Source organism: Callospermophilus lateralis, chromosome 12, assembly GCF_048772815.1.
Source record: "Callospermophilus lateralis isolate mCalLat2 chromosome 12, mCalLat2.hap1, whole genome shotgun sequence".
NCBI lineage: Eukaryota > Metazoa > Chordata > Mammalia > Rodentia > Sciuridae > Callospermophilus > Callospermophilus lateralis.
In genome coordinates, this window is record NC_135316.1 from 61,418,229 (window position 1) to 61,434,373 (window position 16,145).

General features: G+C 32.0%; 1 protein-coding gene across 1 annotated transcript in view; it reads right to left on the minus strand.

Moving 5' to 3' along the window:
* Pcdh17 (protocadherin 17) overlaps window positions 1-16,145 on the minus strand; it is a 91,843-nt gene that overhangs the window by 33,486 nt on the left and 42,212 nt on the right. The window lies entirely within an intron of this gene.

Consider the following 16,145-nt stretch of genomic DNA (forward strand, 5'->3'; position numbering starts at 1 on the left):
CCTTTTCTATCCATGAGTATATTGAGTTTCATTCAGTAGTCATGTTCTATGATCATAGATGAATACTAAATATGTATTATTCCATCTACTAGAAAGTCATGACTTAGCTCAATTTTACCCTTTCCATTGAGTTTCAGTTTGCATATTTTGGAAGATAAGGTATTATCATTTGTGAATGTTATAGTAATAATTTTAAGTTTTCTAAACTGTTATATCTAAAAATTGAACTCTCTTACAAATCATTAAGTTACCTCTTTACATTCTGATTAGATTATATCCTTGAATGTAATCGCTTACATTTTTATTACATTAAAATAGTATAGTAATTTTTAAAAGTAATTTGTGAAGACTTTGGGCCAATAAATGGAAATAGTATAATGAAAATCTTGCATGAATATTTTAGGATGCTAGTCAAAGAAATATTTTTATATAAGATTTCTGAAATCCAATAAATTAAACTTTTTAACTATAAAATCTAAATATATTTAGATTTTATATTTCTAGTATATTTCTAGTAATTTTTTCGGACACTGGACTGGTTTTGCACGTGAAAATTTTTAGAATCTATACCTTGTTAAAGTTATTCTAATTTCCTATGAAGCTTTTATCGAGAACTTTTAAAATATTCTTATTCTTTGACAGTAATTTCGTTTCTAGTGTCAAATTTAAAGAAAATAATTAGAGATATTATTTTAAGAGATAACATTAGCAATATATTATTTGCAAGTGTAGTTAGAATAGCCCATTATTTATAAAAGTAATCATAAAATGTGTACATGTATATTCTTCCTCAAATACAGGACAGCATCAACAAAAATTTGCTCAACTGCAGTTTTAAATAGTGAGTTGAATAAGACTAATGATCTTGAATAAAATTAGGGATCAGGATTTACTCAAGATTTGATATTAAGGGAAATGCACAAATTATATATTTCAAGTGACTCCAAATATGCATATACAAGAAATACATTGTGTCAGAAGGGAATATTTAGGGGAAAGCAAAAATTACATATTTCAGATGATTCCAAATATGGATATATAAAGAATACATTGTTAGAGTCAGGCACAGTGGTATGTGCCTATAGTCCAAGCTGCTAGGGAAAATGAGGCAGAAGGATCATTTGAGCCCAGGAATTCAGTGCTAGCCTAGGTAACATACAGATCTCTCCTCTCAAAAATAACAAACAAACCCAAACAACAGCAAATACATTGCATTATGTGTGTATGAATATATACATATAATATACACATTATTATATGATAACATATAACAATAACATTATATTGTATGTATAATACTGTTATGTGTTTGTTAATATATATGCATTCAAAAGTACATATTGAAGAAATGTGCAAATTTACAAAGGCCTAATTAAATTCAGTTGTAATCTATAACTCCCATAAAAATTTGGCATTTTACTATAAGAGGACCTCACCTGGATGGTTTTTCAAAAAGTAAAATAAAAAATAAAAGTTGCAAACATCATCAGTAGGGTAATTAACCAGGAATTTTGTCCTTCCCATTTTCTATAAGGTACTATACATTCACTTGCACTGTTTCCTTCCCCCATCTGACATGTCCTCCTACCTCAAACTCACTCTTTCTGTGCCAGCTGTTCGGAACTTTGTGCTTTTTATTCAACTTGCCCAACAAGTGGGAATAGCACTGGTCATTCTCTCTGCTTGAAACTCCCTTCCCCACAGTTACTGTATGTACTTCCTCATTACTTTCATGGTTGTCCTCCCTCACTAACTTCCTGTGTTGAAAGAATGACATAATCTCCATGAGGACTCTTGCCTACCCATTTTACAATGTGTCTGGCATATATTATAGTTACTCATGAAAAAATCATTAAATGACTGAATCTTATTTTTCAGAAATATTTTTCATTATTATCACAGTATCAATCATCTATATCACCAGCAACAGGATTGCTGAAAATTTAGAAAAACACAAATAAATTTTCTAAGAATTGGCAGTTATTAATATTACCCATGTGGAAGTAATCATACTAAGAAAATAATTGATGAATTTGAGTAGAGGTTGTCTTATCAGCATTACAGTGGTGAGACTTTTCAGTTTTCATATATGCAACATTATGAAGTGGTCAGACAAATTAAAGTTAATCCAGTTTGGTCCTCTCAGTTACAGGCCAGGCATTTAAGACATACTCAAGCTGGGAAAGGCCCAAGCTAAAGACAGATAAGCACTGTATTATAACTGGGTCAATACTAGAACTCAGTCTATTAATTCCTGATCTAGTGTTCACTACAATGATATTGAATGTTCTAAATCTGCTTCTAGGTATTTAATGATATATTAAATTGCTTCAACATAATACATAGCATTTATACAAACACCCATCCAACTCTGACACTTCAATGATCAGTAGGCATTTGAAAAACAAAAACAAACTTCAATGAAGGAGAAGGATCTGCCTTAATGAATACAGTAACTAACCTTCTTTTTTTCTGTCACATAAATTCTTAAAATGCATGTTGATTAGTACCAAGAGAGAGACTTTATTTTACAATCACAATCTACTGCTGCCAACTTAATGCCTTAACTACATAACAATCCAAAGAGAAAAGCGTGACACCTCTAAAGGTTTCAGAGTAAATGGGGTGGGGTGGAGATGGAAGAATGTTGGGTTAAGCTTTTTCATTGGAGGAAAACTTTTCCAAGATGTTTCCACCTCACTGTACTATGAATGACCTAAATTAACAATCTCTGTCCATACAGTTCATCTGCACTTAAATACTCTCACCTGAATTTCAACCACCCTGAAAAGGTCTGTACTTGATGAAGGGGAAGATAATTTGTCACCTTTGAGGAGGGCTTTGCCCCACACAGGGAGCTCCCCCCACACAACTTCAGCCTTGGACAACAGTGCATTGAACAAGAGATTCTATCATAGGAGTGTCCATGCTACCTATTCTCTTTTGTGGACAAAAGTCCCATTATTTCTTTCAGGTACCCGTAGTTAAATTTGTTCAATATATACTCTTTGATCTATTTTAATCAAATATTATAATTTATTCTACAGAATCATAATATTATAATAACATAAGTATGATCATATTATTATACTTTGATGCTTAAAAATGAAAGGCATGGTACAGGCCAATAAATAATGTAAGTATTTTTTACCCTTTGGTTTCTAGAATGTTACTTCATAGCTATCTCTTGATAATGCAACTTTAGATTTGTTTACCATGAAGACTTGGCTTCTTTAAAAGTTTAGAATGGTATTTACCAGAGTCTGAGGAGGGGAGTGAGAGAAGGATGAGGAAAGATTAGTCTATGAAATTATGTGAAATCCATAAGTATAAAATTGTAGTTAGGTAGGAGACATTAGTTCTGGTGTGGTACTCACACAGTACAGTGACTATAAATGATGATAATGTACTGTACATTTCAAAAGTCTAGAAGGAAGGATTTTTGAATGTTTTCACCACAAAGAATGATGAATGTTGAAGAAAGAGATATGCTTACTCTGATTTGAACATATACAATGTATACATGTATTAAAACACCACGTGATAGTCCATAATTACGTTCAATTTTTATGTTAATTAAAGAAAAAAATTAAAAACAATAATCCAAAAGACCCCACAAAGTCTATAAAATGCAAATTTAAATCTATTTGAGATAGTGCTTCACCTAATAATAACTTCTAATTTGCACATGTCAAATCACCTGCACAAACTTTCCAGGAACCTCCACTGACATCAAGGGGACTATTACACACACCTCGGAATAAGTTTCAGCTCTAACTTATACTGGTATTTTGTAGGTGATCTTCAAATTCCAAATGTCCAACTGTTTATCTTTCTTTTAAAATTTCAGAAATTAATTTATTTAGCAAATGTAACATAGAGAACATAAAATTATTTTTAAAAATGAAAAGTAGAAATGTAAATGAGAATAAAGTAAGAGTTAACTACTTAAAATTTCATTTTACCACATGAATTTGGAATTACAATAATGTTCCATTTTTAGACAATTATAATCAAGAATTAATATTCTGGATACATATTAGAGATTACTGATTGAGTGATAGTCTGGCAGCTAGAAAATTTCCTATTTTACTCTGAACTCTTAGTTTATGTGTTAAAAGGATATGGCTCACTGTGTGTTCATGAGAAAATGCTAATATTTCAAATAAGAACAAAATCATCATGGCAAAGAGATTAGTGATACAGACCATGATGACATTCTAGACTCGAAAATCCAAGTATTCTTTGTTCACTGCTAAAAAGGCTTCAAATTATTTAATCATAGAACCTTCCTGTAGGAAATGATAAAACTTTCATTCACCCTTGGGAATGCAAATGCATCTTTTGCCCTACCAAGTTTAACACCATCAGAAAACGTAGATTTTAGTTTAAATCATACATTGCTATCTTTTTTTTTTTTTTTTTTTTGTGGTGCTGGGAATGGAACCTAGGGTCTTGTGCATGAGAGACAAGCACTCTACCAATTGAGCTATATTCCCAGCCCAATACATTCTTATCTTATTCCAAATCTAGTTATTGTGTCAAAAACATCTCTAAATCATCCAGATTTTGTTTGTCCTACAGACTTATTCAGATAACTTATTCAAATACCCTTAGTTATTTGCAGACAATATCAAGTCTTGATCTGTCCATTCATTTTAACCACCACATAATTTCTGGTGTTTATCACTTTCTAAGGGGATTATTGACTTACATTGGCTTCCTTAATATCACCTTTCCCTTTCGCCTCCTACAATTTATATGTGTAGTCATAAAAAAAGATTTTCCTAAATGGCTGCCCTAATGATGCTCCTTTTTGTACAGTTTCAGTAGTTTCTTAGGGATCATTAAAAAATGCTAAATTCTTAGGTTAACATCTAAGGTTATACAAAATTTGATTTCAATGTTTTTTCTGCTAATGTTAATGATTTTTAAAATAAACTTTTACCTTATAATATTTGCAATTTTGCATAAAAATTGAAAAGATACTACAGAAAGTTCCAAGTACCTCACACCTGGTTAGCCCTATTATTAACATCTTTACATTTTTGTGGTACATCCCTCACAATTAATGAGCCAGTACTGATACCCCATTATTAACTACAGTTCATAATTTATTCAGATTTCTATATTTATTAACATATTCTTTTTCTGTTTGAAGATCCCATCCAGTGTCTTATTCCTCAATTTTTTCACTCCATATGAAAGGGATAAAATTTAATCCTACAACCCCCAACATCTACAGATATATTTTCTGCCTGCTTGATTTTTATAGTCATATATTATCATTGAAATTCACAGGATAAATCTAAGTATTTTTTTTAGACATATGTTTATCACTGGCAAAACATCAAACTAGATATTGTTCCAAAAACTTGGAATAGCACAAACATATTTTGGAGTGACATAAGCAGCAAAAAGTCAGGAATGAAGTTGATTTGGGACACAATTTCATCTTTCAGTGCTTTACATTGTGCTTAGCAAAAATAACTGTTCAACTAGTTAATGCAAACTATATTTAAGAAGGCAGAAAAGAATGTGTATCACACTAAAGAATCAGCAATGCTTCATAAATAACCAAAATTATTTCTGGATAGATTTTTTTACCTTGTCCGATATTTTAAATAGATAATGCATTAAGCACACAATAATTATAAGGGGATATTTACAGTACTAAGGAAACAAATTACTTCTAATCTCCCTTAAATAAATTAGAAAGAAATTTTAGATAACATTAATTACTATCTATTATATCTATTCATCTTTGCAGGTTGCAATAAGGATTTTTATGGTAACATACTATTGACTCAATTTGAATTTCAGCATGACGTTGAATCAAAGCAAGTAAAAAAATCTGACTTCTTTTTAAAGTTATTCATGATGCAGCTAAATCCCCCCTAAGTTAGAATTAAAGACTATGTTGTATTATTAAAGTGAATTTTAGTAGTTTGACATTATCGAACTGACATCAGAGAAGAACTGGTTACATCTGAAGAAAATAATAACAATCCAGGGAACACTGATGACACTAGCAAATATATCAAGTTTTTAAGTGAAATGGTAATATGTAAGTAACAAACATACTCACATGAATGTACATATTTATATTTACAACTCCATAGTTCTAAAACTAATGAGGTGTAAATACCTCACCTCTATTTTAAAAAGCATAATGCATACTGACAACATCAAGCAAATAATATGGCTTTTTAAAACTGTTTTATTTTCCTCACTCTTTTCAGCATTCAACATTTTAAAAATAGGGGTTAATAAAATATAGTCATGTGAACACAAAAATAAGCAAGTTAATAAAAAATGGTTTTTGAATACACTCATGTTCATAAGTTTATGTGCAAATCCATTATTTCATATTGTTTATAAATTTTGTGATTTCAAGAATAAGTCTCTAGCAACATGGTATAATTTTCAGGCAATAAATGTAAGCTAAGTGTAATTTAAAAGTTTTTTAAAAGCTTTGCCATTCAGATTTTAAAGATATGTGTGTATACAAAACATCATATATATTATATGTGTGTATGTGAATATAATGTAGAAAATATGGTTTAGTAATCAAATATATAGAAAGCTAAAATTACATCTCATTAAAATAAATCTAAGAGGACATTTATTTCCTAATTTTGGGGAATTTATGTATCCAAGTTTACAGAAGTAAAATTTGTACAAAAATATAGTGTTGGTGTCTTCTGCAAAATATAAGGAAGAAAAATGGAAAACCCTGGCCCCTGGAGAGTTTTTCCTTTACACTTTTATTTTAAATAGAAGTTCTCTAAGGGAACTCACAGTGTGTCCAGAAAGGTACACTTACCCTTCTCTCTTCAGGAACATTTTTTTTTTTAATGAGTATCTTTCTCTATTTCTTTCCTTAGTGATGTTTTATTATCCCTTTGACACATCTTTCATTTCTACCATTTTTTTTTTCACCAGATGGATTTACATAAACTGGTGTTTTGTAAAATCAGTGTTCATGTGGTTACCTATAGCAGTGTAAGGGTGGTCCACTTTATGCTTTGAATATAACCATTGCAGCTCTTCCACTGGGACTTTTTTTTTTTTTTTTTCAAAGCAGACCTTTCTTTCTTTCTCTTCCTTTCTTCCACTTCCTCCCTAATGTGTCCTTCTTTCTAATCTCAGGGAAGATTAACTTTCCTTGCATCCTACCTATGCAAAGCTCCTTGAGCACACACCCACCCTGGAACTAAATAATATTCAGACTTGGGGATGGAACCAGAAGATCTAAGAAATGATTATCTCCCAAATTAACAAGTGAATTAAAACACCAGACAGAGAACCCTAGGAATGTAGCCTTTGATTCACCTTTGCAAAAACCCTCTGCTCTCAGAGAATCACAGCCCAAAACAGGAGCAACCTGTGTTTCTCCTTTGCTAGAAAAGCAACAAAACTTCTATATCCTTTTTCTCAAAACCATGTGCTTGTTATTAGATTGGGATCTGGGACAAGGACCAAGCTTCCTGTAACATCAGTATTTCACAAATAAATGAACACCACTATCTGGCTATTCAAATTTAATTATTTCATTGCAAATATGTCTTCTGGGCCCAGTAATAGAAAGTGCCACTTCTGAGTCTTGTGGCATCTTTACCAGCTTCACCTCAGGGTCTTCACTGCATTTACTCACAGGATAAGTTTTTATTTTGCTTATTTGTCTCCCGTGTTTCATCACATTGTCAACTTGATTCACTATTTTCCTGAATGTGTCAGTTTACTACTTGAGTTTTTTTGTGTATATGCTTTATAATCCAATATTAGTTATAGACACTCAAAATGTAACTCAACTTTATTCATCTCTCCCTTGGTATCACACTATATTCTGAGGATCTACAGTCTCACATTTCAAATGGAACAGCCACATGTTTCAAAATGGATTATACACACTTTTTACATTATCTCATTTCTCTTTTCACCTATTCCTGTGCAATCATTTGCTTTCTCTGCATGCTATTTTTGCCTGCCAACACTATTCAATAGCCCAGCAGTGTTGTTAAAAATCTCTTGGAAATTCTGAATACAGAAAAATTATGACAACCCTTTCATACTGTCTGTCAGGAAGGTAAGGCCTTTCTTCTCCAAATGTGATCAATCCTATGGCTCTCTTGTATCTATCACTTAGAATGGTTAAAACTTCGTTTTTCTTACACGGGCTATTGTCATTGAGAAATAATAAGACTTACAAAAATAGAATTACATATCTTCAGCTAAAATTTTGACATAGCCACAAAATATATTGGTGGCCTTAACTCATTAGTTCCTCCATTCAAAATGGAAATGGTTAACACCAACCTTATTAAAATCATGTATGTCAAGTGATAAAATTTAGGTAAATATGTATAATTCAGTTCCTTGAAAAATCATTGCATGTTGGATGTATAAGAACTGGCTTCCCTAAAGGGTAAAGGTTAATTCAATACCATGTCCTTTACCTGATCAAGATCCTTTATCATTTTCTCAATGACTTCAGATTCTCCAAAATCTTCTCCTCATTCCATGGTGTTAATCTCTGATAAACTTTTTCCTCTCTTTTTCAAAAGGGACATTGGAAAAACATTGGAGAGTACAGCAAGTATCCCCTTCCCACCACATTTTGGGGAAGGCCAGTTAGTGCAAAACAGATCTCAGAACTGGAAGTCTCTGTCTTTAAGAAAGAAAGAAAGAAAGAGAGAGAGAGAGAGAGAGAGAGAGAGAGAGAAGGAGGAAAAATAAAAAAAGAATAAAGAATGGAAGGGAGGGGACAGAAAATGAAGATAAAATGAAAATAAAAGGAAGGGAGGAAGCAGGGAGGAAGAGAGCCTCCACTGCTGTAGTGAAGTGAGCAAGCAGGAGGCAGTAGTGACTCAGAAGACCAAGGCTGAAAGTTCAGATTAGTGTTTTTAAATGTCTGAGGAAGGCACTTTAGGATTTAATTGAAGGAGAACAATGATTTATTTACATTTGTATGAGCTGACTCTCTTTCTAATGGTTAGTGATTTGGATAATAGTAAAACAAGGATGCTGTGGCCAGAAAGAGCCCCAGCCTGGGCGGAGGAGGTTGGCTGAGGGAAGGGAAGACTTTTGCAGTGGAATTGGGAAGAAGCAACCACTGGAGTTAAGAATAGATTTTGGAATTAAGAAAAAAAAAAAAAAAGAGGAATTCTTTTGTTTCTGACTGAAGACTAGGTGGATTGCAGGATTATCTGAAGGAAGCTGGCTGGGGAGGCTTTGGGAAACAATTGGAGATGAAGTGCTAGCAAGTTTGGATGGAGAAAAAAAATGAACTGAATGGAATTTAATCAAGTGTCTTTTTAATCCATTTTAATTGTGTGAAAACTTAGATCAAGTACCTAAGGGTGAAATGCCATAAGATTAGAGGTGAACCACGGTCTGTTTTTTTTATTATTGTCAATGTAGTAGAATAAACTTTTTCTGTGTTTATATAACACAGATATTTCCGAATAGTCTAAAATAGTTCTAATCATACCACTAGGGCTAGGACTTAGATCCAGTGCTTAAAAACAAAAGAGATTGTATGTATTGTTCCAAATTAACAGAAGTACCACTTTGACAAATTTAAGAGGCACTGAATGAAAAGACAGAACATAAATTTAAAATTGTCTTGTAATAGCCTAATTTTACCAGGGATAACACATTAATAAGTTAGGCCTCTTTGATGAATGTGAGGCTTAAGAATATATAGAGATGAAATTATTTTAATGTGTTAACATGGGAGTTATTTTGTGCATTCTGCTCATTTTTTATAAAACTGTATGGAGTTAACAGAAGAACAGTGGTCATGCTGAGTGAAAGCCAGTAGACCATATAAATACCAAACAAATAAAACCAATTAAACAAATAAAATCAACCAACCAACCAATGAAAAGTTCAAGATATGAATCTCATTTTTAAATACTAAGCAAAGTAAGAAAAAATAATAATAAAAATGATGATCAGAATTAGATAACTATATGTGATCTTGAAACACCCTTCATAAGACTATATCCTTAGAAATAAAGTATCAAATTTAATTCTTTCAAAAATAACATACCTTATTTTCAACTTATAAATGCTAATATAACTGCCCTGCAAACTCTCCTTTGTACATTATTATTGAAGACTATAAATAAGCAAAAGGGACAAGAGTGGAAAGAGTAGACATGATATCAGACACATAACTAATGCATTGTTAAGGACATCAACATGAGCAAGTTACGTCAGTATTTAAATGCTGAAATATTTCACTTACCAAAAACAGTCATTACATGTTCATCTGAGAACAAGTTATGTTTAAAACTAATTGTGCAGTGCAGGAAACACGGTAGATGTTCAATAAACATTTTCATTTTATTTCTACTGCTGGTGATTGGAACCAGGGACACTCTACCACCATGCAAATCCTAGCCCTGTTAGTTCTTTGTTTTGACATGGGAACTTCCTAAATTTTGGAGGTTGGCCTCTAATTTGTGATTCTCCTGCCTTGACCTCCTGGAGTTGCTGGGATCACAGGCTTATAACCCAATCCCTAGTTTGTTGTTTCTTCCTTTCAATTCTCTCTTACTACTGGCCAATCTTTTGTTCTCTGACTGAAAAGGCTCACACCATTTTCCATGTATTTATAATCATTTAAGTGTTTCATCAATACTGTTTTTAATGTAAGAGGGCTATCTCTGTTGGAAATGAAAATTAAATGGGAAAAATTAAATTTAATCATTATCAACAAAAAGAAATAAATGGTGTTTGGTATTCTTCAATTTTTCTTTTGAGTTATGTTTATAGCTGAGAATAATTTCAATAAAAATTCTATAGCAGAGCTGTTATGACATAGAAAATTAAAAAGCATTAAACATATCACTGCCCTTTTGAATCATTCGATGTGAATGATCATGTTGGACATTGTGATATTTTTTTTTCCATGCTTCTGCTGGTTTAACATTAATTGATCAATATAAAACAAAAATCTGTCCAAGTGACCCTACTCAAAATAGTTTTTACCTACCTATAGAATAAGATTTGAACTTTATTACTGCATGCCAGGATTTTCATAATTTGACCTTACCCATTGCCTCATTCCAAAGTATTTGCCTTATAACTCTACATCCCAGATTCCAATAAAAATAGCCCTACTTGTTTGCCATTCCTGGGTTATGCTATGACTTTCCACATCCCTAATTCTCTGATGATGTGATTATCCCACCTTTTAATATTCAATTCACCTTCATCTAGAAATCCTACTTTATACTTTCGAGACCCTATTAAAAATCTCATCTAATTTGTGAAGTTATTTTCTATTGATTTCTCTCATAGAATTTATTTTATTTATACATGTAAGATAGTAATTACACCTAAACAGAAGGTTGACATCTCAGATGAAATATCTTGCACGTAAAGTGTCATTTACGTGAATGCTAAAGTAATATATACTGAATGATTTTATTCATGTATTAATTAATGGTAATAAAATCTGTCCATGAGCAATAGTCACAATATTTTCTCATGAATAAACAAAAATTCTAGATTCATATTTACTTAAGATTCAATCTATAGTCTACTGTTTTCCAATAGTGCAGAGTAATGTTTGCAGAAATCATTGAGGGAATTTTGTGTACATTAAAATTTTTAGGGACTTCTGGCTATCTCATAGAAGCTTTTAGAATTTTAATTGAAGGAGAAAAATGATTTATTTACATCTATATGAGACGACTCTCTTAAATTTTATTAGCTTGTAGGGGTAAAAGGTCAGATGTCTATACAAAGGTAATTAAATAATAGATGAGGTAATTAGAATTAAGAAGAAAATGACTGAGGACAAAGAAAATACGAAACAATTTCATCCTCCAATATGAATTTCAAAACCTCAAGGAAAATAAAATCCAGAAGACACAAATCAATTTCCATAAAATATATATTTTGTTTCAAAAATAAACTCAATCTCAGGATAGGGGTGTATTTCTGATTGGTCTACAAATCCTAAAACTGCTACTCAAAATGATCATATGCTGTGAATAACATTAAACATGTCAAAAAATGTTTTAGCTTCCCAAAGTAAATATTTATTATATTAAAACTACTACAGGGTTATAAATTGCTTTTTCTATATTCAGTCTGATACAAAATTTTATAAGCTACTGTATTAAATAATTTCACTTGGTGGTAGAGGGTATTTTCATTCTACTGTCACTTAACTCATCAATATAACTTACTGTCAGGTATTTAAGGAACAAAATGGCATAATGTACAAATAAGAACAAGTCAACATATTCCTTGTCCATAAATTCCAAATTTTTTTAAAAAAAGCAGTTGCATAGTGGTCAAAGGGACTCGAACTGACATAGACGATCTATTAATTTGAAGCATGTGAATAGTAAGACTTTTCACTATATAAACGTTGATGTGTTTGAATTGGGGTACTGCCACTGATTCCAGAATGGTTTTACATAATACATGTAGATGCACCACATAAACTAAGACAGGAAAAAAAATTTAATTCTGGATGATATTCTATTCTCAGAATTATAGGCTTATATATCATAACATCAGCTTTCAAAAATTCATGAGGCCTATGAGATTGAAAAGGAAAAACTGATTTTAATATGTTAATATATTTGATTTGATATATTACAGTTTTCTATTTCTTTTTTTTTTCCAGCTATAAATATTAGATAATGGCTACATCTGTTTTTGACAGATGTGTTTGCCTTATGGTAAACTATCTTGGTAATTTCCTGAGTTTCTCCAGTATTCATATATCTGAGTGTCATTTATATAAAAAGTGTTCATATGAAATAAAAGAATGATGAACTTTGCCTTAAACTTTTTAAAGAAGAGTTGGAGACACCTTTTAGGAGCTCCTGATAATTATTTTCCCCTAATCCCCACATCACTATTTATCTTTTTAAATTAATTTCTCCTATCTCTCCCTTATAGAGAAAGTTTACTTTAAAACTATCATCCTCATAATGCTCAAGTAAGCATCCTTTGTCTAGTTAAGTCCTTCAATATTTCCTTCCAATTGGATCATTTGCCTTAGTATATTCAGGTGCTTACAAAGCATTTTCAATCCATAACACCATTTTCTTAGGTGTTTTTCCCAAACCCCTTTCTATTTTCCATTATTTGACAGTCTTTTTGAATGGGCAGGGAATCTGTCGAATTTCTAAACAAAATTCCAGGATATATCCTTTGCATAATTATTTTCTTTTTAAATTTTTTTTATTCCTCCCTCTTAACTCCTCTCAGTGAAATCAATTGATGTGTCAATCATCTGACTGCATAACATCCCTTGAGTCTCTTTTCCCTGGTGTTCTCTAAAGAGGCAACGTTGCTTCCTTTGGGCTGACATTGACACTGTGACAACACAGCTTTTTGAGCACTCTCCCCCCTTCCTTATGGACCATTCCTTTCCTGGTTTTGATAATTCTTCTTCCTTCTTTCTTCTTCTTCTAGGCCATTCTCTTCTGGATATCTCAAACTATTCATTATCCCTCAACTTCATGTGTACTTTCTGTATCTATGATTGTATTTAGGTAGTGTTTTTAGTTTGATAAATGTAAAAACCTTGTTCATCTATTTATGTCATACCTAACTTTCAACTCTTAAGAAATCTTCATTGAATAGCTATCAGTATTCTATCCCTCCTTTGAAAGCCTCATATTTCTTTACCTACACTTAAATAATGACATACCATTTCCCCTTTTTATAATATGCTTAATGCTTTATTTGCCTTACTATACTATAAATTCCTTGAAAATAGCTTTCATGATTCCAAGGAGGGTTTTCCATGCGTTGAATCCTCTTTGGAATGTAGGTTCCCTGTGAGCAGGAATATTTATTTCACTAAATATTCCACCCTTAACACTTGGGATAGTGCCGGGTAAATACCAAAAACCCAGTAAATTTCGGATGAGCAAACATTCATTGTATCCACTAAGATGGTCCTATGTTTGTAATAAATATTAAACAAGGAACTAGTTAAAAATTCAAAACATATTGTTCCAAGTGAATGCTTCTTTACTTAAAAATAGTGAGTCACACACCTATGACAGCGATGCCTGACTGCACATTTGGAAGTGTCCTCAGAAATTGTCAGCCATTTAATAGAACCAGTTCAGTATCATTTTGTTTTAGACAAAATTATGCAGCTAATATATCGATTAAATTTGACTATCAATTGCATTTGGCTGACAATGAAAAAGAAAAAAAAAGGTCCATTTTAGTCAGATAACTCATTTACAAGTTTTCAGATTTTGGATTCATACAGAACATACTGAGAATTCTTTTTTGGCAAGTTGAAATATTTAACTTTTCTTCCCAATTTCTAATTGTTATATGCTCTAGGACTTCATCCTGGCTCCTATTTATTTTTTCTTTGTATTCTTTCTCATCAATTTACTTGAATTAAAGTGAAATTTTATGTCAATGATTTCTAAATGTAGACAGCCCAACCTTTCTGGTAGCCAAAGTGTAAATGACAGGTGCCTCTTCTGATACTTCTACATGGGTACCTCAGACAGGTCTAATTAACAAGTTCAATTTTAAATTCTTCCTTTTAATGACCCAAGTATTTTCTAATTGAGTTTTCTCTGGAGTGACCTCACCATGTCTTCATCACATTAATAAATTGAATCACTGTCTACTGTTACAGAATTCACACTCCAAAGATTTAAAAATACCTGATTTTATACTGTTTCCAAATGTTCTCTCAAAGATCTGAAATTGTTTTCTATTTGCTGTTGTTTTCCTAGTACTTCTGAATTGTAAAGGTTCAAGTGATCTATATTATTGAGTCATTTCCAGTATAAAATATGGTATTGATCATTTAATTTAAATTAACACATAAATGAAAATTTTAGCTTTCATTTTATATACAGCATCTAAAACTTAAAACATTAAATAATTCAAGTGTTATTTCATTTATTTGAAAATCAAATCATTTTTCCCTTTTAGAATTCCTTCATCCCTAAATCAGTTTCAAGTAAAATACTAACCAATCCATTATAACTACAACATTTTAGCATATATACCAAAATGCATTTCAAATTTTTTACTTAGTTCATTCCTGCTACTTTATCATGACTCTGTGTCTCATTTTTCCCTGCCTGGGACTACTTTCCCCTGCTTTCTAAAGGTATTACTGTCTGCCTAGGTATTGTCAGAAAAATCATTGCTTTAAGATCAGAGCTTGAACTGTTACCTCCCAAACGTCTGCAGTAATTCCCTAACACACTTCACATCACCGGGCTTCCAGCCACATCCCTAGTCCCACATCTGCCATTCCTAGTCTCACGTAGTGGTACTCATCTGCTCCCAACAGCAACTTGCCACACATTGCTACATTTCATCTACTTTTCTGAGAGCGTCCTGTCATCCTCCTTTCTCCAACTTCATTCTGCCAAGGAAGCAGAAGGATCTGCTCAGATGTCTCCTATGCCAAAAATATTCTTCAACACCCTAACTCTGGGCTGGATTTTCTTTTTTATGACTATTATTTGTGTGGACTTGTTCTGCTGCACTGATCTCATGGTTTATATGTCAAATTCTCTTAACAACACTGTGAGTTCCCTCAGTGCCTTAGTTCATGTCTGTATTCATAAACACAGTCATTTGTTAAAGAATGTTTGAATAAATAAATACATAAATAAAGATTGAAAATCTCTTCTGCATCCCCCATTTCTCAATGCAGTAAAATATCAAGGGCCAACAAGTAGAAGGGTAGATAATGTGCTCAGACTGAAAAAATAATACTATCCTAGTGTTTGGTGATAAATATCACAGTAGCATCAATGACTAAATCTGGAATTATATATTTTATTGTCCTCTTAGAGGTTTTATTCAATATTTGTGAGAGAATCAAGAATTAAGCTCTCCAACATTACTGCTTACATAGTCAGATTCATAAAGAGATAAAAGGTACTGTACAGATCCAATGTGCCTGTTTAGAGACCTAGAGGTCTAATTATGCTCTATAGGAATGGCATGGTAGGATAGAAAAAGCTTTAGACTAGACATTTATAAACCCTGAATCAGCCTTACCACTAACTTAAGGCTTTGGAATCTGTTTTCTTACTTGTAAAATTAAAGAGTTCAAAGTTTCTTCTTAACTGAATATTTTGTAATTTGGCTTTCAAAAGAACAGAGAA